The sequence below is a fragment of the Melanostigma gelatinosum genome, assembly GCF_949748355.1.
Source record: "Melanostigma gelatinosum genome assembly, chromosome: 24".
NCBI lineage: Eukaryota > Metazoa > Chordata > Actinopteri > Perciformes > Zoarcidae > Melanostigma > Melanostigma gelatinosum.
Window position 1 is genome coordinate 9,277,859 of NC_136657.1, and position 24,356 is coordinate 9,302,214.

Sequence of the window (24,356 nt, forward strand, 5' to 3'; positions counted from 1 at the left end):
AGAATAATCTCCCTTCATCCTCATTAAGCTTAATATGGGTATAGATGTAAGACTTGTAATAATTAGTACAGTAGATATTAGTTTGACTTTGACTGAGATATCTTTCTGCTTTTTCTTCGTCTCTGTCACTTAATGGAAATATCCTCGGATAAAACTACTGCAGGCTGATAAAAAACCCAAACACGTTCTTGAAACTGCTCTCAACCGTCCACCTTAAGGGGAGAGAAAAGGAAGACGGGGGGGAAACGCAGAGGAGAGTAAAAAGGAAAAAACAAAAAGGAAGCAAAGCTGATGAAAGGACGTTATTAGCTTGGTCGCGGTCGGAGCCCATTTGCGTCCATTTGCATCTGGGCTGAAACCTGCAGCTGAGAGCATCTCGGCGATGTATAATGACCGGTTGTCACAACAACACGGGAGGTGGCCCCGCCGGCAAAATGACGGCCCTGTCACTCCTCCGCAAAGACAAAACGCTGGCAACCTGTAATTCCCCTCGCAGCGCTCCTTCCTTCCTGCCTGCCGCCTGGTTAAATGGCACTTCTGAAGGAAGTAAATCTGCAAAGTTGTGTTTAATAACATTGCTGGAGCCGAATGTGTGACGGGGTGAGGTGTGTTTGTGGGGGGGCGTAGAGCGAGAGGCTCACGGGGTTAAGAGGGATTTGTCATGTGTTTGTGCTCGCAGGCCCTCATCTGTTCATTGGAACGACCCGTCTTTTCAGCGAGCCGCTCAAAGTAAATGAGAGGAGGCGAGGCAAGGTGGGTATCGATGCTGGATCCCCTCTCATGGAGTTCATCTATCGCTAATGTGCTTTTTCAAATACGAGTGGAATCAGAGGGTTTTTGTGCTATGCATGTGTTAAAAGATATATTTTTCCACTTCTTTAGCTTACCATTTGTACTCTAAATTTATATTAAAGACATTGTAAGAGTAGTTTTAACGATTCATCTGCAAACACATCAACAACTAAAGCTACATCTTAGCTTGAACCTTCTATGAGACCAGGCCGGGGAATTAACTGTCATTTCTCACATGACTATGTAAATATATTGTAATTTACACATCACATGTATGGTCTGCAGATGAAACATTTCACCTCCCTTGTCCGTCCGTCTGTCTGCTTCAAAGTCTCTGACGATTCTGTGAAAGAAAAGTGAAACTCCAAAATAGATTTAATATCGTCTGTAATGAGTCAAACACCAGAGTTGACTCGCTTGGGTTGCAGCCTCCTGTCTCTGCAGATGTGAAGTGAAGTGACACATTGATATGCAGGGAGAAAAAAAACCCACTAAAACTCACAACCAAAGGCCTCCCCAAAAGGCAAACACATAACTAAACCTGTGCGAAGAAGAAGCAGCGGGGAAATTAGCGACAAAGCATTATAATTTGTCACTGATGCATAAATCTTGCTGACATGCTCAGTCACTTTAATGGTGCCGCGGCTGCTCGGTGGAAGGCTGTGCAAACTTGCGCAGTTGCAGAAAAACAGAAAAACTATATGTTCGAACATCACCTTATTTGCATAATTTACCAAAAGCCAATGAGGCAGCTCAAGGAGTGCGGGTGATAGTAATAAGTGTTTGGGAAAGGCAGAAAGATCACTAATGGTTTGCCTATGGGGATTTCTCCACGCCATGGGGGAGGAAAATGAGAAATATTTTTCAAACAGCGGGGGTAAAGGTTTTAAAACTAGGAGCACATGCGGAGATAAAGATGTTCCTGCCACGGGGTGCTGCGCGGGAAAAATGCAACTGCGAGGATGACAAAAAGAATGCCCCCGTAATTTCGGCATTAAGAGGTAATAATCATGTTTCACCGACGATATTAAAAACGGTAACCCGCAAAGCCGGGGTAAAATATATAAATAAAAGAGTGGGCCCATCAGGTAGAGGAGGTAATGAGGTGGTGGGTGGGGGGGGAGGAGGAGGAGGGGCTGGGAGCCCATCACCAACTCTGTGTGAGAGTAAACAAAGAGTGAGGCAAGTGGGGAGAAAGAGTTCGGAGATCACGACCGAGCCGCAGATCTGTGGCTCCCTGCTGGGCCGCTGTGTGGAGGAGGAGGAGAGAGGGAGTCTCATCTATTTGAAATGTGAGACACGTTTCCAGACGTTTTGAGAGAGATGTACACGGTGTATGTACTGTATGTCGGCCATTATCGTGACGGTACAGCAGCTCACGGTGAGGCTGCATGGAGTGACGTAGAAGTCAATACTAATGCATAGAAATATGAATTGTAACATGCATATAACAGTGTCTTTTAAGTAAGAAGTTAAAAGTTTTTACAAGATAAATTCTTTGTAATTCAACACTGTTTAAGGTATATGTTTAAGCCTTTAATGTTTTATGTAAAATGATTAATTCAAAGCCACCCCAGATGCTTTTATAGCTAATACTTAACAACTCAGCGTTTCCTATATTCATTTACAGATTTAACTGTTCAACTTTTAGTGCACAACTGTGCTACAATGTCCTATAGAAGCGCACGGTGTTAAGAGTCGGGATCTTTCCCACATGGAGGAGAGTCCCCTCACAACTGTTGTCCACTCTCCAAATATTTCCCGATAAGCCTCTTGATTCAGATCGGTGCTTTCAACACTGACGTCATCGTTCAGGCCGGCCACGAACACCAAAGACGGACGCGCGAGCGACACTGAAAACCGCAGAAGCGACTTCCGATTAACGTTCCGCCGACGCGTTCGTCTGACTTGCTGAGGACGAGAGCTGCGGCGAGAGCTCGGTGAATGTCAGCCTTCGACTTCCCAGGAAAGAAACCGATAAGCAGGGAGCCGGTTGAGACGGCCGGCCGGCGCAGCACATTGTGATAATGACATTTGGGGAGGGATGGCGTTGCAAAGCTGTTAAGCTCTTTCATCGCACCAAGAAGATTAGTCGACGAGATGGTACTGAATGACGGCGAAGGTAGTGTCCCCGGCCTCGCCTGCCGAGGACTTGGCATGCAGAGGTCCGTTAAAAGCCAAGCGCTTACTTTACACCGAGGACCAATTGTCCTTCACTCGCAAAGTATTGCAAACCCCCACAAAGCAAGGGCGTTCTGTTTGTGTCGCTTTCATCCGGCTCTTGATATTGCTGGTTCACAGCGATTTCTACTTCTGCGCTTGTTTTTACCTTTTTATTTACTTCTTTCCCTTTTGCGGTTGACTTTCACTGAATTATCAGTTTGTTGCCTTTTGTAAAGCTTATGTTTCCCCGTCATGCCAGCGTGCAGAGGTTTAAATACGGCTGGTGTCTGGTGTATTTAGTTTATCTACTCACCCGACCCTCTCTCAAACCCCAGTTGGTTGCAAAGTCACCACATTAGGCCTTGTTTGACCGCAGCAAAGCAAGAAGTGGGAACTGTGGACAGCTTGTCCTATTATCTGGGACACTGGCCTGCCATGCCTTTAACTCTTTGTCACATTGCCTATTCCCATTATAAGCCTTTAGGGAGCATGGGGCCGCCCGCCTGCATCCTCAGTGTATGTGTGTATATGTGGTTTTAACCCGGGTTTCCCTACAGGCTTCTGGAAACACTTTGTCCATCTCTTGATGTTCTGTGTCTCGGCCCTTCTCCCTCCGCCCACGCAGGAGTCATTTTTATTTATTATCTCCTCTGACAGCAGAGGGAATGACGGGGAGTCGGAGAAAGCGTTTTGTCAGTTCCTAAGTGTCTGACAATCCGAATGAAGTTCAGCATGTGAAGAACAAGGGGGCGTCCTGTTTCTTTATTTATTTTCTTGCTGATGGAAAGAAGGGGACGGCCACAGAGAGATGGAAATGACAGAAGGAGAGACGGTCGCTGACGCCACCAGTGTATTAAAGAAGCCTTCTTCCTGTCACTGAGCGAACCCCGTTGTGTGGCGATAGGTGGGGAGGTAAGGGAGGGGCCGGAGCATAGTGCGCTGACCTCCCCGGGAGGAAACCCGCCTGGCTCGCAGTGATGAAACACGCAGGCTGCCACAGTGACAGGAAAGTCCTCTCAAGAGGGCCTCGGTCTCAAACACGCCGACTCCTGGCCTGTCAGCCTCAGCTTCCACGCCGCCACTTGATTAGTGCTCAAACTATTAATTGATTCAGCAACTGACATAAAACACAAGCGTTTTGATAATGTATACATGTTTAAATACCTCCTCAAATGTATTTTTTGCCCTTTTATTTCATTGCGCATTTTAAAATCTGTGATTTTAATGATTGTGTGCTTTACCTCTTTTCTTCCTGAGCTAAAGCGCCGCTCATGTGTTCTTTTGTTTATTTGGTCCGAGGAGTCCCAGAGTCGTACAGGTGCTTGTTTGTTTGTGTTGAGGACTCATTCGGCTGTGAGGACACATCTGTCCGTGGGTGATGTTTAGTCACAGTCTCGTTCTGAATTCCCAGGTGTGAGCTCACGCTGAGGCCGAGGCCCCGAGTGCCGTCAGGACGCCGCGGTGTGCGTCTTCAAACCAGCACGGCGTCTGGAGGGCGCAGAGATCGGGGTGTTACGTGATGCAAGTCGAGGTGAGTTTTTAACATTTCTCCTCGCTCCACTTTGAGTTAGAAATGTCCCCGATGTTCATGTCCCGTCATCAAAGCTACAAGACGGACGGTGTTCTGTTGCGCACGCCATTGCAAAAACACATGTTTGCATGTTATCAGGTGAAAAGAGAAACAAAATGTCAACATTTACTACAACTGTACGACCATAAATTTAATTTAATTGTTTTTTGAAATATTTTTAGAGTTTTGAAAAGGGTTGCAGGGCTTTTCTCCTCTAACTTGTATTGTAAAGTTTGAGATTTGACCTTTCATAGCAACAACATGCAGGCTTGCATACGTTGGTAAACAGTGAATCCTCATACGTGCACAGAGTCATGCAAACAGACTTGGCTCCACTCGCCTCAGCAGTTACATAAATGTAGTCCTCTCTGTTGTAATTTGTGGCCTCAGTGGGTTTTTTGTGTTTTTCTTTTTTTTTTTTAATGTGATGTTTATCCCTGCAAACACAGCAAACAGATTCTGTGAGAGCAACGACAGCCGTGAAAAGCATCGGCGAGCACAGCAGGTACTCCTGAGCTCCGCTGTAACAAATACCTCTTAAAGACTCTTATTTAAATGCCCCATCTGCTTTGACAGGTGCTGTTTGAAATCTAACCCCACGGGGGACAACCTTGTAACTTTTTACGCGCCTCTTTGTAACCGCGCAAGGAAAAACAACGGGGAGCGATCTCTTTTGTCAACCCGTCGCACTTTGAAAAAAATATACTGTAGAAAAAGGAGTGTGTGTGTGTGGTGAGGGGGGGGGGTGATGCCTTCGAAAACTTTATCTCAAAGATTTCTCTCCATGCGGTTACTTTCTACTCTCTCCATCACCGACACACGCACACACACACGCACCCTCGAGAGCATAATGGTGAAGATCATTTCTTTCTGTTTGCGTTTGTCGTTCCTCCTTTAAAAGCCTGATTTGATAAACACGATCCGCCCGTTGGATTATGACTAATAAACCAGCCCTACCTGCTTTCCTCTGCATTCTCCACGAAGATGAATTACCCGTTTAATAAATAATGACATGCAGTGCGCAATGACAATTACCTGACTTATTTTTCATTTGGGGAGGGGGGGGGGGGGGTGGATGGAAGACACCTTACGCTGTCACGGATGGCGGAGCGTAAACTGCACGCTTTAAGCTTTAATTACCTTGTTGTTTTTGTCCCTCCGTCACACTGGCCCCTGCACTCAATCATACTGCTGCCAGAGCCACGGCTCCACTCCAGAGACCCCCCCCCCCCCCCCCCCCCCCTCAGTCCACTGCAAGACATTAAGAATCGATTAATAAACAACATTAATATCTTTTTGTCCCTTTTGTCCCTCTCTTGTCCTGTTTTTTCTTTGCCTTTTGTTCTCAAAAATTACGCCTTTTTCTTTATTAAACCTCCTTGTCGGTCCTTGTCATCAGGCTTTGTTCGCTGTTAAAGGTTCACCAAAAAGCATTGCATTTAATTGCCCACCACCCTTGATTGCAAGCTTGTCGGTGTGTGTGTGTGTGTGTGCGCTCAAGAGAGGCCGCCGCCATTAGAGCCTCCTGAAGGATAATTGCTATCAGTGTAATGATCACAGCGCTTTCATGTATCGGGCTCCTCCATCTTCCAGATATGTGCCATTAAGAGCAAGGTTGTCTTTGTTGCTGCTCATGCTTGGACATAGGCCAACCCCCCCCTACACAACAACACACACACACACACAGTTGAAGCTCAGACATATTTCTAATATGCCAAGATATTCTCCTCTGGGGGGGAGACAGAGAAAACAGAGACCCCGGTTGTGTTTTATCTCATCAGTGGCACAGGCCTGCAACATCGAGGTAACATCAATAATTTATGGCGTCATTGTCGAGCCGTCATCTGCAGCTGAAAAGCCATTAAGCCATTGTCGAGTGAATTAAAATCAATTAAAGGATGTCGCAGGAAAGTAACTCCTGAGCCAGGTACGGATCGTTTGCTTTTCTTTTCCCAGAAACGGTGTCGTGTTGAGACACTGCTGTGGCGGAGAAGTGACACCAGTGAACTTCACATGAGAGATGGAAGTCTTAATTGTATTATTTTCCAACATTAAGAATGCAAGAGCTCTCAGAGAAAACAAAAGCAAGCAAGAAGAAGAAAAAAGCACGAGCCAGACATCTTGACATCTGTTCCCATTAATTTACTGCTCACTGCTTTCAATGCGATTTCCTCCCATATGTTTCAGATGTGTCTTTGCCTTCGCCCCCTGAAAACAAACTGCTTTTTCTCAGAATTATTCACTCCAGCTAACCCCCCCCCCCTTCAACACACACACACACACTGAAATACACACACTGAAATACACATCCGTGAAAGCACCATAAACAATTCATCCGCGGCTTTATCATTAAAAGATGTCACACTGACTTTTCATGAAAGATACTCGAGGATCGTGGTCCACATGTTGTGTTCAGCACATGCACGCGCTTGCATAAACACACATGAAAGTGACAAACACACGCACAATTAAGGATCTTGCACATCCTGACGCACACACACCTAAACACAGAGTTTGTGATCGCATGCACGCAAATCGATTTACAGTTAAAAAATAAAAGCTGTATTTTGGCTCCATTATACACATGAAATCAAGTCTAAAATGCACGTAAATGGAAAACATAAATCTTCCAATACAACAATTTGACAGGATGCGTTTTTTCTGGACATTGTAGCCGGTTCCATTTCCCGTCAGATAAGCCTCAGGTGTGTCTTCTTACGCCCTAATATGTTTAGTCTGAACACAATCTACTGCGATGGCTCACAATGGAGCAGGAACCGTCCCTGGTAGCCGTTGGCAGATAGCGCGCTCCACCGTAACTGCTCTCCATTGTTGTGAAAACACAATAGTGCTTCGGCCGTGCCACTCCGACGGCCACGCCGGCCGAGCCCGACCTGCCTTCGAAGTTTCCTTTCAGTCTCGGATGCCCTCGTGGAGCCACCAGCTCTGACTGAATGATTGATGACGCTGAGCGGCAGAGAGTGAGACCACAGAGAGTGAAATATAGATTTTAGACACCGTGACTTGCTACAGGAAATGCAGGAGGTGGTTCTAACCAGAGAGAGATGCATGCTGTGGTCCAGTTATAAGTCAGTTTAAAGCATTCTTTCTCATGCAATCCCTTGTTTTAATATCGGCTGAGGGTAAAATAGGCTGGTGGTATTTTGGGAAATAAAAACTGCAACTTTTGTTTGAAATTCCAGTCAGATTACACCCGTTAACTGTAATTTGTCAACTGTTATGGATCAATTGAATTAAATGAATAACAACGCATTAGTGTAGCGTTTATCTTTTTCCATTTTCCGACTTTAAATCGCACAAGTTTGTCACAGTCAGAAAACAAAAAACCCTCCTGCTTTGTGATTGGCTTCAGGTTTTTCTCCCCTGCTGCTTTCAGAACTCCATTAGCGCTCACAGACTCGTGGCCTTACAGGCTAACAGCTGACGGCTAATGAGCTCGACCATCATCAGTGTCTCAGAAAGACATCTCAGCTCACATGCAACATGAGGGAAATGCATAGTTGCAAAGAAGATTATTGCATCTTATGAAAAACAGAATGCTTGTAGTCTCTCTGTTGGCATTATTTTTTAACATTTTCTTTGTCTTTTATGAAGATCTCAGTGTCTGTGGTTTAAGGGAGCTCTTGGCACGCAAAGATTTTTGAGAATCACAATTTTTGGAGGTTTACTGTCGGTCCAAATCACATGTTTGCGATGCTAAGTCGTCTCTCAAACTTTCCCGGAATGACTCAATTACTATCAAATCCAAACGGACAACACAAGAGCGTCTTTGTTGGTGAAGTGCGGGACTTTCCACCAAGTGGTTGGTCGTGGGGATGGTTTCATCGGCCATAAAATAACATAATGCTCATTTGTTTCCACACCAATAAATGAAAAGAGAAATAAACAAAAAAACAGCCTGGAGAAACCAGACGGAAGTTAAGCCGACTGCACGAAATACAAGAAACCCTGATCCTCTATTTTAGACAAACTGTCCCCAGTGTCCCTGACCCTCTCATCCATCCAGACGGCCCTAATGGGAAGAATGGACATTTCTTCTTTCCTTGTTTTTTAGTTCAAGTGCCCTCGATGTGAGCGGCAGAGACGTCTGGGGGGGCAGATGATGTCATTTATTGATAAGCTGACGGCCTATCCGCCAGCAGCAGGACCATGTCACCGTTTTTTTTTTTTTTTTTTTTTGCTTCGACTTATCCGCCCATTTACCGTCACTGCTCACGGCCTTATCAAACAAATGGAGATGTAAAAAAGAAACGATGCAAACAGAGTTCAGATCTGATTTTCTTCGATTGGAAACAGAGCGTTTTCGGTGCAGTGAGTCATCGCGCGCGGCCCACTTCCCTTTGATGTGCGGCAACAGAAATGATACAAATTGCATTTTGCCCCTGTGAAATACAATAAGCGCTTGGCGTGATGGAGGACATATTCATTTATTTAAGTGAAGGGCTCCCATCCTTATCTGAAGGGAGTCATCAGCTTCCCTTTTTTGATAAAACAAAAAGGGGAGCGGCAGCGATACTTCTGCGTCTGACTCAAAGTGGTCTGATTTACTGACACGCAGAGATCAAGATGTGGATTCACTCAGGAAACAAGATTGAGGAAATAGAATCATATATATATTTCTTTAATTGTGATATACAGACGGGCCTTTCCTTTAGACCATGACGGATATCATTGCTCATTTTATTCAGTTTGTCTGAACTTTGTATTGTAAAGTAACAGCAGATTAGCTGCTGCTGCCGCTCTGAAATATATTTTATGAAGGGCATGAGCTTGTCGATAGTTGTGGTCATCCCCCCCCAACTTTTCCACGTCTCCCCTAGGCGCTTGGATGTTCCCCATTCGCTAATCACAGACGCATTTAAATATCCAATCAATTACTTCCCCTACTTTTTATCGCTTTGTTTGTTCGAGATCATTAATTACGAACAAATCCGAGAGGCGTTGAGTGAACGCTCCTCGCTGACCCGGAACAGCTTTCCTCCCGGCCTTGCTCAGCGAATGGTGGTTGCAGAAAGAAGTGAGGTTTCGGCCTCAACTTCTGACCCCCCCCCCTCCCCCTCCACGACTGCAATTTGATCCGGAATCCGTCTGGATGCCCGCGGTTGTTCACGGGTCACAGCCTTCAGAAAGCCACGGCGACCTGTGGCCGCTGATGGAATTCACTTTGTTGATGAGGGTGTTGTTGAGGGGACGTGTACTTGACTTCCAAGATTATTTTCATTCACAAAATTGTCCAACATTGTGCATCAATAATGAATATGCACGGATGATATTGCTCTCGACTTAATGGTAGTGTTTTTATTTTCTGAGGATTGACTAACCCCGCCCTGTGATTCCCACCGGGGCCCAAGCTCGCTGAAATGTGGGTTCTGATTTGATTTGGATGTCTGGAAACAGGTGCATGCCGTAAACAAGACCAGATAGTCATTTAAAGAAATCTGGTACCTAAAACAGGCGCTCTCTGTTGTGTGAAAAATGACCTCATCCACTCGGAAGATGTTCGATAGATGGGCAGATAGACGGAGAAGCGAGCACACGCTTTGCTTTGACCCAAGGTAAATATAATGTGACAGGCCGCTCCCTGGAGATTGTGTAATTGTATTTCCACATTGTCACGTCAAAGTCAGGCCGATTCCCCCGAAGCCTCTGCAGACAGATGTGCAGCGCTGCATATTTTAAAGGCAACAAAACTCAATCTTACATCGTTTTACAGTATTTCTCTGTTTCTCCCTGGGATTGACACAACCCCCTCCTCCAACATCTACATCCTGAAGCATCGCCGCACTTCATGGTTCAGCAGCGTTCACCTCTGGGCTCAGCAGAGCACACGGTGTGCACAGCAGCTATTAAGAGCACTGACTCTCAAAAAATCTATTCCAAACCTTGAAAATAAAGGAAAATCATTTTGTACGTATCTTTTGTCCAACATGGAACGAGTGTGTGTACGACTCAGAGGTCCTTCGACCCTCGCTGGCATTAATACACCGGCAGATGTTGGCTGTTTTACCCCGGCCTCCATCATACATTCAACTTATTTCATTATTTTTTTCCCATTCTGGAAGTTGTCTGAAGGGAATCCATTTTGACAGAAAAGCCTGTAATTAAGTGCATCGGTTTGCCCTCTCGCTAAGCTAATGGCTTTATTTTGACAGTGTTAATTGTCATAATTGTCAGAATGGTACCTCTGACACTCAGCTCGGAGATGTCGGCGAGGAATTGTTGCGCATTGATGAAAGCGTTGTCATACATACTTCATCTCAACGAGCTAATGCGGCCTGCGTCTTGCCTCTCCCCGTCGAGCCTTATGGGACGCTGCAGCGTCGGCTTTCTAATTGCCTCTAATGAAACGCCAGCGAGGGAGGTGATCTACTCCTATTTAGATCTCAGTCTTTAAAGAGAGACGGAGAGACAGATGGAAATGAATAGACGGAGAGAAAAGAGATGGAGGGAGTGTTGCGTTGCACCCTGATGTTGAGACGCGGGGCGAAAAGAACAGAGTGCAGTAAAAGAACCGGAGGAAGAATGGTCTGGGGAGAATGAGCGGCATCAAGGGGAAAACAGACCCTTTTAGATACAGATAACGAATGCATGCTAATTAAGGCTTAACCCCCTCTCAAACTAGTGCTGTGGAACTTGACACTGTGATATGATTTCACAGTGAAGTGCTGCAGGGCGGCCTGGCTGGTTTTGGAAGAGGGTTGGTATTGTAATGGAGATGTTTGGACAGCAGATGGCGCTGTGCATGGCCCTGCCGGTCCGCTCTGTGGTGCACCACGGCACCGACGGGTTTCTGCTTCAAGGGGTCCGTTTCCAAATGTTTATCCCGATGTGTGACACCTCCTTCTGCAAAATGCCTCTCAAGTAATTAAAACACTGGAAAGAAAGTGTGAAGAAAGCAGCCAAGTAGAAATACGACGACGGCGGATTTTGTATCTCAAGGAGGAAAAAAATAATGCAAATGTCAACCACAGCGCTTGATGAATTAATTTTACATCTTTTCTAAGAAACCTTGATTGTAGAGACATTTAATGTTGAATTTGAGGCTAATTGACTTTGAGAAAAATGTTTTTTGTTTCACAAAAAAGTTGCACAAAATGAGTTCACAAAAATGCCTAAAAATATCTTCAGTAAGATTTTAATTAAAGACGCATAACCCTTCAGTGTGGACTGGTGTAGGGTTTGTTATTGTTTGTGAGCCTCTCTTTTCCAATGACTGATTTTCCCTTCTCAGAATAAAAAGGTAAAAATATAATATTTCACAAAAAAGGAAAGATTGCAAAAAGAACATGAATAATAAACCTCATTTCAAGTAGAGAGTGAAGTATTTACTCACATCCTTATCATAATCATCTTGTGACCTCCTCGGCTCTAGAAAGATTTAATAATGAACTTGAAGTAATGATCTTTGTCTTGACACAACTTCTCGATGTAGCAATGGCTCAACCAATTGCCACAGAGGTGGAAACCAAAACCGAGAACCCAGAGGAAGAGTCATCGCTGACTTCACTGCAATAATCCAAGTGCAATTATTACAGCAGCCGCAACAACAACAACAACGGGGTCACAGAACAGATAATGTGCGCTGGAAGTTCAAAGGCAACGATTTAGATGAAACCGTGCGTGTGCTGGTAAACAGCACCCGGATTATCCGGAGGAGGAAAGTGGAAGGAGAGGCGAAACGAGACGTAGATGGAGAGTGGTTCCTCGGAGAGATCCTCTCTCCTCAGCTCAGGTCCAGATAAGAGAATTATGGCACGGCAAGGAGAGTTGACAGAGCTCGCTAAGTCTGTTTATTAGCAAGCACACTTCATTAGAAACCAAGATCAGGTCGATAACCACCCCTCCCCCTCCTCCTGGTAGTGAGTAAATAGGCATCAGTGCTCCGGCTCTACTTTTTGTTGTTTGGAAACCTCTCTCCAACCTGGATGAGACTCGTAATCGCTCTTTAAATGGCGACAAAGTGTCAAGAGCAGCAGGAGAAAGGCTAAAGGGAACCAAAAAAAACACCACGAGGGGCTTTTTTTTTTTTTTTTGGAAGATTGATAAATATGGTGGAATCTCAATTAGGCGTCGAGCACGAATGCAGATATTAAAAATTTGGTCAAGAATCTAATTAGCTGGAGGTAATTAAACAGTCTCACACAGGGTCATTAATCTTTCCCGTGGACCTTTGATGTTTTGCACACTGTCTTGCAAGTCATTAATAAAATTCATAACGCTTTTCTTTGTGGTGTTTTATCATGGCCGTTTGTAACCCCCCCTCCTTTCTTTTTTTTCGTCTCACCCCCCCTTCCCTGTATCCTCCCTCTTCCACTCGTCCCTGTAAGAGAGCCCAGTGCAAGTGTCAACACATCACAAGGGCCTCTGCTCTTGAGTTAATTTACTTTTTGTGCATATTACATTTTAAAGTTGCACGCACTGCGACCCCTCCCACCCCAGCATGCTTCAACCCCTCCACCACCACTTTTTCGTTCCCTCTTTTTTTTTTTTTTTTTTTTTTTTGAGAGCACAATTACAGCGGCAGATCAAATTAAATTCTTCTGCAAGCACAGCTCATTTGGAGTGTAAAACATTCCTCGGCAGTGTGCAGTCGAGTGTGCGGCGTGTCAGCGCCTCGCAAGAAGGGAAGAGAAGAAAACAGAATTGTGTGGCCATTGTGTCCCCCGTAATTAAATCCCCACAATCAGTCCATCTTAAATCAGTCACGCCGTAAATATGAAAAGGGACCGGGATGAGCTTGAGTACTTACTTGGCCGTCAACACAGCAGGGTAATATATGTTATGTAAATGTGTCGGAGATTATAACGCCGCAGACTGACACGGCAACATCGCCGACGTAAATATGATGCTTTAAAAAAAAAAACAGTGTGCGTACGTGTTGTGTGTCTGAATAGGTACACGTGTGTGTGTGTGTGTACAGACAAACTATAATTGACAAACAAATGTGTGTATGAATGCAGTGTGAATAATTGTAATAAGTGTGTGTGTGCTGTTGAGTATGTGTAAATATGTGTGTGAGAAAGGGAGTGTGTGGCTGATGGTGTGAAGTCAGCCGTGTGTTCTTTGTATAAATGTGTGTGTGTGTGTAGATACCATATATGTACACTGTGTGGAGCTTTGTGTGTGCACTAACGTGAGCGAATATACGGTATAGGTGCGTGTGCCCCATAGCTTCCTGTGTGCTTGCTAAATCCCCACCGTGTGTGTGTGTGTGTGTGTGTGTGTGTGTGTGTTGAAGAGCATACAGGTACGTTGCGTGTGAGTGACGTTAATGCACAGCTATCATGGTCCAAATATACTCTTCTTCATCATCAATTACCACCGGTTCAATCTAGCGTTATTTGGTGTTAAGCTACTGCAAATAAAACTCAACGATTCCTGCAGATGTTTCACATTAAACGCGTGCAAAGGAAGAGAGACGGTGCTCTTTGAGCTGCTGGATCCTTTCATGTGAAACATCTGTGCAGGAATTGTTGAATTTCATTGACGGTGGCATGGAATGCCTTGGTTGTTGTGTAGTAATGAAATGGACATTTTAATTAGCGTAAATATATTAAAACGGCAACAAAAGCCTGCCCATAATGTATCCTCGGTATCCAGTTTATTAGATGCACCTGATTAAAAATAATGCCGTGTAAAGAAAGCCCACTGGAGGTTAAAGTTTTCAGAGAGGTGTTTGTGTGATATGATGCAGAGGGATGTTAGTAAGATTTGAATTATTTAGAAATTCAGCATTATTTTGTTAAAAGTTTGGATCCTTATGGTGATCTCCTGTTCACATGCTCCAAACTAATAGTGCATATTCACCAGAAGAGGCTTTGACAATATTTGGCCCCAATTAAGCCGCTGTGCACAAATTTAGCAGATGGAGGGGGGCACAAACTTCCATATTATACTTTGGCTCAGAGGTTTCTCTCTCATTGCCCCAGTCAAGAGAAATCTGGATGAGATGGCACACTGTGCGCCTAATTAGCTGAGGAGCTCTTGTAAAATATCTCTGTGTCCATCGCTCACAGAGAATCCACACATGTTTATCGTGTGGGACTAAAACGTGTGCAGAAAAGTTTCTTCTTCTTTAAAAACACACTTTCACTACTTCTGAGTCGGTAGCCTTTCTGCCTCACATGAATTGAAGCCCATTTTAACTATATGTGTAGACTCAGTTAATTATTAATATTATTACGTGAGACTTCCCCGTGACGTTCTGGAATCCTTCATTGAAATACGCTCGGTGTAGACACAGTCACTCACACAGAAAGCTCTGCCTCCGCCAAAGAAATGCAAATAAAATATGTAACCCTGTGATACTAAGAGTAGACGGTGATGCCAGGCGTGCCAGCTCCTCCTCCTCCCGGTTCTCAGTCGCAGGGGTCATACGGGGAGCAGCTGGGCATGGGAGAAGCACTCGAGTCTGCAACCATTATATCATTTCCTGTTCTGTTTCCTGTCGACCTCGGCTGCCAAAAGAGAGAAAAAAAATCCCCTTATTGGGCAATTTCCACAGGGCAAAGGAGGCTAAACCAAGAGGGAGCCTTTAAAACTTCTAAATATGGAGGAAACAAAACGCGATGGGAGAAGGGCAGAGAAAATATAAAGGAGCCAAAGGTAGAAAGGAAACCTTTGTGGTTGTGACAGCGTAGTTCTAGATACAAAACGAGCTGCTTCAGTGAAGCGAGATAATCCGAAAAGAGTTGCCTTTCATCCTCACTTGTACCTTTTCAACCAGCTGGTATTTATGTGGAAAGCAACACACACACACACACCCGAGGCCCTCCTCTCTGGAGATGGGAAAATGAAGTGGTGTCCTGCTAAATATAAACTGGCAAACAGAGGGGCGGTGGTCCTCACATTCATACACTTGAAGGAGGTTTTCGCCTACCTGATAAAAAGAGAGCGCGGGCTGATCAAATGATTTTGAGTGGGAGTACAATGGCGGAGGTGCTTATGTTAATCCTGACACTTCTTTTAAAAAAAAGCGGCAAATAAGATAAGCTCCTGCCTCAAGGTAAGGGGGGGGGGGTATGAGCGATTCCTCCTTCACTGAATCCTCGTCCAAGTTTGTGTCAGAGCATTTATTTGCATAATTCACACCGACTCCCCGCTTTTCCCACCCGACAAACAATACCCTCCCCCTGCTCACACATTGGCCCCGCACTTTTAAAAGAAAAGTCCAAGAGGGAGTAACCTCATTGGCTGAGGAAAAACATCAGGGGGTGGAGCTTAAGAGGCAGCCCTGTGATGTAAGAGATGCTTTAATTCTGCTAACGGCGTGTCTGGCTGCAGGTTTGCAAAATGACCTCATGTCTGACGGCGTTCGTCTTGTTCCAACTCTTCAGTGAAGATGCTCGGGGAAATGTGTGCTTTGCACCGTTCAGTCAAATGGAAATTCTCTTTATCTCGTGCATCGTTTTATACACCTTACCTGACATATCTGCTGTTTTCATCAAAGTCAAAACCGACCACTTTTTCATCTGATGCGAGACTAAAATAGTGTCTTTTTAGCTCCTTGCATTAAGTATGAGCTCATGCAGTAATGTTTCTAAATGTGTCTCTGACTGAAATGCAAACAGACTTGAAAGACTTCCACGTTTGTGTGATGTTCTCCTCACCTTGTTTGAAAAGGTTATGTAACCGCCGGGACGTGATTTGTTTTGTGCTTTGAGGCTCCTGACGCCCGTGTTTTGCTTCCTCCTTTGCTGTCATGTTTTAGGAAACCCAAGAGAGGCGCTCTCCGGGGATCTACGGTAACTAACTGAGGAAGTGGCAGCAGCCCGCCAGGTATTTTACCACACAAAGACTGTTTGTTTTCTTTCGCAGGGACTATTTTCGTCTGTCTCTTTGTTTCTTTCTTCTTTTGTTTTTCTTCTCTGTTTAACTCACAGCGTCTTTTTTCCCTCCTGTTTGTGTCAGAATTTCCTTTAATTCTTTGTGTTTTCTTCTCTCTTCCTCCCATTTTAATAAGATGGGTTGGAGGGGGATTTTATTATTATTTTGTTTTTAGCTCCGCCGACGGTCTTGTAACTAGCATAATTAAACGCACTTGTTAACAATGGCAGCTAATGAGCAATACAACGGTATTAACAATAGCAGCTGATTAGACAAAGACAGGCTGATAAAGCTTAGCGGAGAGCTCACAGTTGGGGTTTCTCTACCTGGAGACACCTGTCCTCTGAAGTCTTCCACCACATAGAGGAGAAATTACACGGAGCATAATTGTAATAATTGTAATAATTGTAGCATCACATCCTTTGTCTCTCAGAGGTAAGAATCAAGACGGGCTTTGTGGCAGTTAATCATGTTTTCTTATTTCTCTGTTTTCACAACTGTGCTGCATGCAATGATGCAGTAAAACAAGTATTTTCCATTCACACACTGAAAATGAATAACGCTCGTGTCACAAATCAAGATGCGAGTCACAGGAATACATGTCAGAGTGAAGCTCCGCGTGTCACATGCGGTCGGGAGTTATCTCACTCAAACCTACCCCACCTCATTGTTAAATCTTTATTCATCCGTCTCGCTCTTCTCTTTCACATTCATATCGCTTCAGTATTCACACCTGGGAGCTGCCCGGCACAAACGCAGCCCTCTGCTGCGGGCCACTGCGAGCTGGACTGGAGCAATTTGGGGGCACTGAAGCATTTCGGCCTGCAATGCATTGATATAATTGACATGGACAACATAGTGTCCTGGAAGACGAACATGCAGGAAGACAAAGGGCAGTACTACAGTACGAGTGGCTGTTTATAATCAGATCATGTGTAGTTTGGCAGCAATTATGCATGTAATTATTATTAATATGATACAAACACACAGTTTAGGTTTTAAATCCTGTTGTGGACATATTACATTTGACTTTGGACATTTAAGATAATAAACTAGCTTAAATCATTTAATAGTGCAAGTACGCTTTAAAACGTCACAATGTTTGAGGCACGTTTGCGTTTGACAACTAAAATAAAACGATGAATACCAGCAAGGAAATGAGAAGTTATTTGATTATACCACATTTTGATTATTAAAGGGTTTATGTGATCCCTTCACATGCTTTACGACGCATCATAATATCTTGATATTGATCACGTGTTACATGTTTGCGTATCGGCCAAACTTCCACCAAGTCAATGCGGTCCTTAAACATGCGGAGCGCAGTATGCAAACCGACGTACGGTTATCAGAGAGACGGTTACTGTGGATTTAAACCAGCTGTGCAGCAAAGCGAGAAAACCACTTAGATCGCATTATTCAGCAGTTAGTTCATACTGTGTATGTTACACTCGCAGGGAAGCACCGTCGAGGTTATACGCACCATGTTTTTCTCCCTCTCTGATATGGAGACGAGAGACCTTTTGAGTGATACAATAGTGCATTTACACGGAGGAGCAGCACACTGACGCACCGTAAAGTCCTTCTGAAAAGCCCTCAAAATACGCCGCGAGTCGGCGGGAAACGGAGGCTACAGATAAGCGGCGACTTGTAAAACATAATTATATTTCCGTCGCCGGGGTGCGCGGCCGTTGAAAGGAATGCATTTAACCTGTGATTCATGCATGGCGAGAAGTTGTGGAGAGGAAAGAAAGAACAGTTAAATTGTGGAGGTAAGAAGCCTTGAATAAAGTGTAGCTGAGGTCATGCCATCTTATGAGAATAATTTGATTCGCTGCTAGTCTCCTCTCCTGCAGGCGTTCTCTGCAGGGAAAAGGATTACATCTTGCTACAAGGATGGGGAAGGTCTAGTGGTATTAAAATCCTGCCAGCAGGTCCGGGCCTGAATCACTCCACACTGAAAGAGGAAAAGGTTGAACTGTCCACTTTGTTTCGTGCCACAACTCTAAAAACCCATTTCCTGCTTCTTTTCTTTTAACTACACACTTGATTGAAACTCATTCATAATTGCTCCCCCAGAGAGGTCGGCTTCCTGTTGGCTCTTGTTTAAATTAAATCACAAAGGGTTCATTTGACTTGGGAGGAAAGTACAGATGAGTATCGACACTTTTGTATGTCGAGGAATATTGAGGTTTTGTTTTTTTCCCCAGTGAAAAGTAAAAACAAGGTCTGATCCACGTGATAAGCTGGGTTTGTCTTCCCCTCACTGGACGTATTGCTTACCTCCACCGTTTCCGTCCATTTGAGTGCGACGGTAAACAGAAGTGTTGTTTGGAGGGAGAGGTTTCCCAGCCACTCGCTGATATTCTGCTGCGGAGTGACAAATCACATCCGGCTCCTTTTGTGCTGGCAGGATATCAAAGCAGAAGGACGTTAATACACATTCCTGTCTCTTCCTTTTACCGACTTTAATCACCGGAGCAGTTATTTCCTTACTCGCACTGCACTATCTTTGTCTTTGAGCTCCTTGATATTTGTTTTTTTCAAAAACCTGTTCAAATCTTCAACTAGAAAATATTATTATCCTCTTGGGTTCATGGTTATAATAGGAGCAGCAAATTAGAATCTAAATATGATGTTCTTTATAAATTAAATGAAGTAAATGACAGAAACTACCGTTAGAATCTCAAAGTATTTGGCATCTTTAGATTTGTTGTTTATTCGTCTTTTTTAGAGAGGCTTAAATATACAAATTATAATATTTTCCTGCAGGTTATTTTCAGGTAAAGCACAACAGCTGGACTTGATTTTGAGTCTCCCTCTCCAACAAATGCCTGAGTCCTTCCAATCAGGCAGACTTACAGCACTTGAACTGATACTCCATCTGGATCGCCTCCACTAAGCAGGTTGGCATCATTTGAATCAGGGGAGCTGCTGCTGTCTGCCAATCTTTATACGCATTCAAATTTATTCAGGACTTATTTTGTTACCTAAAATACATGTGCATGGCGAGTAAAGCACATTGTTGTGACTGAGGGAGATGCAGAAGTGAATGTTGGGCACCTTTGAGGTCTGTCAGTCTATCCTGAAGAGATATTATTGGCACCGTCTGGTACAATATCTGTGAGCTAGATGTGAAAGATCAGAGCGATATCTAGCCTTGCGGGATTTTCCAGCACCGTTGGGACTTCAAATCGAGGTTAACCTCTATAGCTGTCACCTTCATCTGTCCCCCCCCCCCACTCCTCCTCTTCCCAGCGCTCTGAACTCTTCCTGCCAGAGAGTTTCTGCGTAAACCGCAGAGTGCCCACCCAAGTTGGCCAAAGTGTGCTCGCAGTCGGATCAAAGTCGTTCATTCTTTGGCTCGGCGAGTGTGAAAGGTGATAACATTGCTCTGCGAGTCCTCCGGCGCTTTGCTCTGCGGTCCGGGCAGCGCCGTTTGCCCCGCACCAGCTTCCCGTCTGGAGGCAGAAGAGGCATCCTAAGCCTGAGCGCCGCGCTCCTTTTCTCCAAATTGTAATTAAAAGGGAATAATCATTTCTCAGCGGTCGCAGTCCAAACAGACTGACAGCTCTCTTCTTTTTTTTTTTTTTTTTCTTCCATTCAGTGAAGGCCCACAGTTGATATCTCCCTGGTGGCTTTTCTTTTTTCCCAGTGTCTTTCTGAAGCTGCCACTTCTTGGTTTTATTATCTTTGTCTCCAGCCCTGGCCCTTCGTGCTGGCGCTGTTGGCACTGGCCTGGCCTCTGCCATCCCTCTGTTCCACGCTCAACTTTTTCTCGCCACATGAAAGTGGCGGCCCGCCGAGAGACCCGACCACGTGGCCTGGACCGTACCTTTCGCTCCCAAACTTTCCTGACCTAATTAGCGCCAAATTAAATCGGACAGGATGCATTCATTATTAATTTCCCGGGTTGCGAGTGTTGAAATAGACATTTGGACGCAGAGAGAGAGAGAGAGAGCTGCGAGGCTGAATTAGAGGCTCTCTGGCGTTGACTCTCCCTCTCTGTCTCGGACTTCATTTGAATGCAGCGCACAGTGTTAGCAGAGCAACACCGAAACACAATGCAAGTTAATCAATGCACTTTGCATGCAACTGTGTTCCCGTTCTCTCTCTCTCTCTCGCTCTCTCGCTCTGGGTAGCTTTGGATGTGCAGCCTGCCAAAAAAGTCCCTCTCATCGGTTTCATGTCTGCCCTCTCCTCCTGCTGCTGTTAACCTCTTTCCTTCAGCAGCAGAGCGGCCTTTAAGTAATCAACAATATATGAGTAAATAATGAATTCAAACGCGATGACACATCTGTAAAGACATGTGGATTGTAATCTGTGAAATACTCTCATGGCATGAGTTTCAAAGAGTGCGTCAGTTATTTCAAATATAAATGTAGATGAATTGTTTCTGCTGCCTTGAATCGAAGTTAATGCGAGTTTAATGTTTCCCGGCAGAGATTTTGATATTCAGCAGATTTGATGACTCATAAAAAGCATTTAAAACATAAAAATTGAATTGTTAACTTGTAATACAATTCTTCAGAGTACTTTTGAGAACTGCTACGGCTGTTTTGCATCTTGTTGGCAAGTTTTTAATGTCAGCCTGGTGAAGGGACGCTCCTGTTTAATAATTCTAAAAGTTAGTCTGGACGTAGGAATTACAAAGTCTATGAATACGATTTAACTTCCAGAATTTGTAAATGATGTCCGAAAATACAATTGTAAAAACGCATCAGTGAAGTCGAACTGGAGCAGAGATCGGCTTTAGGTGAAATTGCCGATCAAGAACACTCGCCATCACCGCTTTTGGAGAGAGCGGAGCAGCGTGGAGGCCTTTGAGTCCCGCTCTGGTTTCTGACTGAGCTGCAGGTCCTCGGTCTGTGGATCAGTCGTGGGCTTGTGACACGCTGCCAGCGGCTACCTCCTGTGGTGGACGAGAAGACGGCTGTTTACTTCCCAAGTGGTGCTGCTCTGTGATCCTTGAGGGTGGGTATAAAAAGGTAGAAACAAAAATAGTATTCAAGAAAGAATACTTAGCTCATAGAGGGATTCGTGTGTGTGTGCTTTGAGGAATTTTGAGGAATAAAAAAGCAGACGTCAAGCAGAGGAGGAGAGCGGAGGTCAGGCGAGCGTTGGCAGACTGCAGGATAGGCTAATTAAAAGCGTTTGAGTTTGGGCTGAAATACAAATGTAAATGACTGCACTCTGGGGTACGTTAAGACTTTGGAGATGTGTGTAATTCATTGGACTTGACTCTGTAGTACATAGAGAACCCTGTGACTTCCATAATGGAGAAAACAATCAACAAACCTTGTTTTATTCACCAGTGTCCATTTATTGCTGCTCATTGCTGCAATGTCTGTCAATTAAAACAGACATTTTGAGTTTGAGTGGCACTTTTAATTGTTGTAATGCTGAAGATCCAGGTTCTTTCTGTTCTTCTACATCACTCTCTCCTCCTGCAGAAATGGAAGCATTGCCAACCGTAACTATAATCTTCCAAAGAGCCGCTGATATCCGGTCTGTCGTGGAAATTGTTGGGTTGGAAGATTTAAATCGTGTCCTCCGTTCAGGCATCCAAAGTTGCAGTAATACAGCAAGCTTGTGGTCCAACTCCCAGATGGTTCTATCTGCTGAATTCTCTGTCCATTCCGATGTTGTTTTGAGAGCATATTTGTCTGTTGTGGTTGCGTTTTCAGTGTGTTTTCAACCTGGACACATGGTGTTTAGATGTTACAATCCTCCTTCCCTGGACATTATGGATGTGGTGAGTTTAGTTTATGAAACTAGTGGACATAATGTGTGACGCAAATGGGGAATTCCTCATTTTTATGTGTTTGTATGTGGGGCATGTAACAAGATTCATTTTCTCCTGGTAATGCATTTCATCTTTCCTCGTTTCCTCTGTGCTCGTGACCCATATTAGCCCAAAAAGGAGTGATCTGACTACAAAGACACAAATCTGGCTTTGCAACACAGATTTTGACTTTAAAAGTGTTACTTAGATGAAGGTTTATAGCATTTGTAAATCCCTGAAATGTCTGTTCCTTTGATCTGATTTCACAGATAATGAATAACTTGTTTTATTGTTTCACTAAATGCGTTTGGTTTAGACGTTTACTGTTTGAAATGGTCTGAGAAACGGTGTGAAAAACACTGCTGCAAACCTGAGCGATGGCGTGTGTCGAACATCAATACCCGTTTCTGCCCGACCGCCGTGCGAGTCATCTGTAAAAGTGCCAAATGCATCAAAGCAGCAGAGGTGTCACGCAGGCTGAGAGGTAAAAGATTTTCAAAGTCATCAAATGAGAGTTGGATTCAAACACGGTACACAGTCTGAGTGCCGAAAAACAGAGAGAAGAAAGAGACATTGGGAGCGATATGGAGAAGAGATCAACCGTACAGTCATGTCATAGCCCAAGGCAAAGAGCTGCAGATGTAACAAAGACTGGGCCTGCGATTGTCAAGAGGCATGGATAATGATAGCTTTGCATGTAGGGTACAAGGCAAACATCAAGGCCATGCACATCGCAGTGCAGGACTTTAAAGGCTGTGGCGAGAAACGGGGCCACGGGAGCGAAGATGGCCCCCAGTGGCTCCCCCTGTGATGGCAGGGGCAGGTGACTGGGAACAAAGCAAATTGGACGGGTACAGTGTGGAGTCTGTGTCGGGCCTCGTCTCTCTTTCTTTATTTAAAGGGGTGTTGAAAACTTTTCTTCTTCTTCTCCTCTTTTGTTTGTTTGATCCTCCCTGTCCCCGAGCATGCGTCACGCCAACTCCTTCTGAGCGGACGAGCTGCAACATCCAACACTGCAAATGAGAACATGCAGGACAGTGTGGAATAAATCCATACGTGCATCTGTATCGTTGGATATTTCTTTATCTTCTAGTACGACAGCCACATGTCGGTATCCCAACAAGTCCTCCGGAGCAGCTCTGTGATTTAGGATCAGTTACGTTAAAGCACAGTGTGGAGGATTTGGTGCCATCGAGCGGTGTGATTGCAGATTGCAACCAACTGAATATCTCTCTCCTCTCTCTGCAAGACTACTAACTACAACGTAATCATGCGAATGCACATATCTGGATATCAATGTGACGATATTGTAGGGTTGACTAATGACATTTTTGATGAATGTGCATGTCAGACATGTGGATTTAAAGACCAATACAACAGTGCGGTAAGACGAGAGGAGTTAGTATGATAACGGTGATATTTGTCTGGTGGTTTCATCAACTCAACATATGACAGAATATAACATGACTGGATATATTCAGAATAAAACAGTTTTTCCTGCACATTTGGCGCAGGAAATCTGTTTTCTCTCTTCACAGTCGGTGCATTGCTCGCTATATCATAGACTTCAGGAGCAATTAATGAAATTGTGATAGAGAGCTGGAGTTAGTTCAGGCAAGCGTGCAGCATTTCCCCTCTTGAGTATTTATGTCTTGATTTTGTGTGTATTTCGGTAAAGAGTGCAACTTTTCACTTGGCGGGACTCCTCTTAATGACCGTTGGCTGCCAAATGCTTCTTCAGAAGTCATAAACATCATTTTTCCACAGCCTGGTCCCTGAATATGCACAACAAAAATAACCATCTCAACTTTATTCTGTGTCCAATCCAATTATGAATACTTTGAAAAGTTCATCAGTAATTGCCGGCCACTGTGCTCTTCAGTCAACGATCACATCTTTTTAAAGGCGTAAACGCAGAAGAGTCTCCGGCTCTAGAGAGACCTACTGATTCTTCGTGCTTCTTCTTTTCTTCTCGACGCCGTCTTCACTTTTGGTCTTTTATGAAAATTGCAAGCAGAGGTGTCATTTTTAGGGGGAGGTTTTAGATGCATTGTAAATATTTGTATTTTATGTGAATGATGAAGCAACGTCTCACAACCTGCTCCAAATCACAAGGCCACGGTACATTTGGGTGAAAGGTTTGTTTTTTTTAACGCCCCGCTGTTCTAATGGCATTTAAATGATTCTATTTCAGCTTCA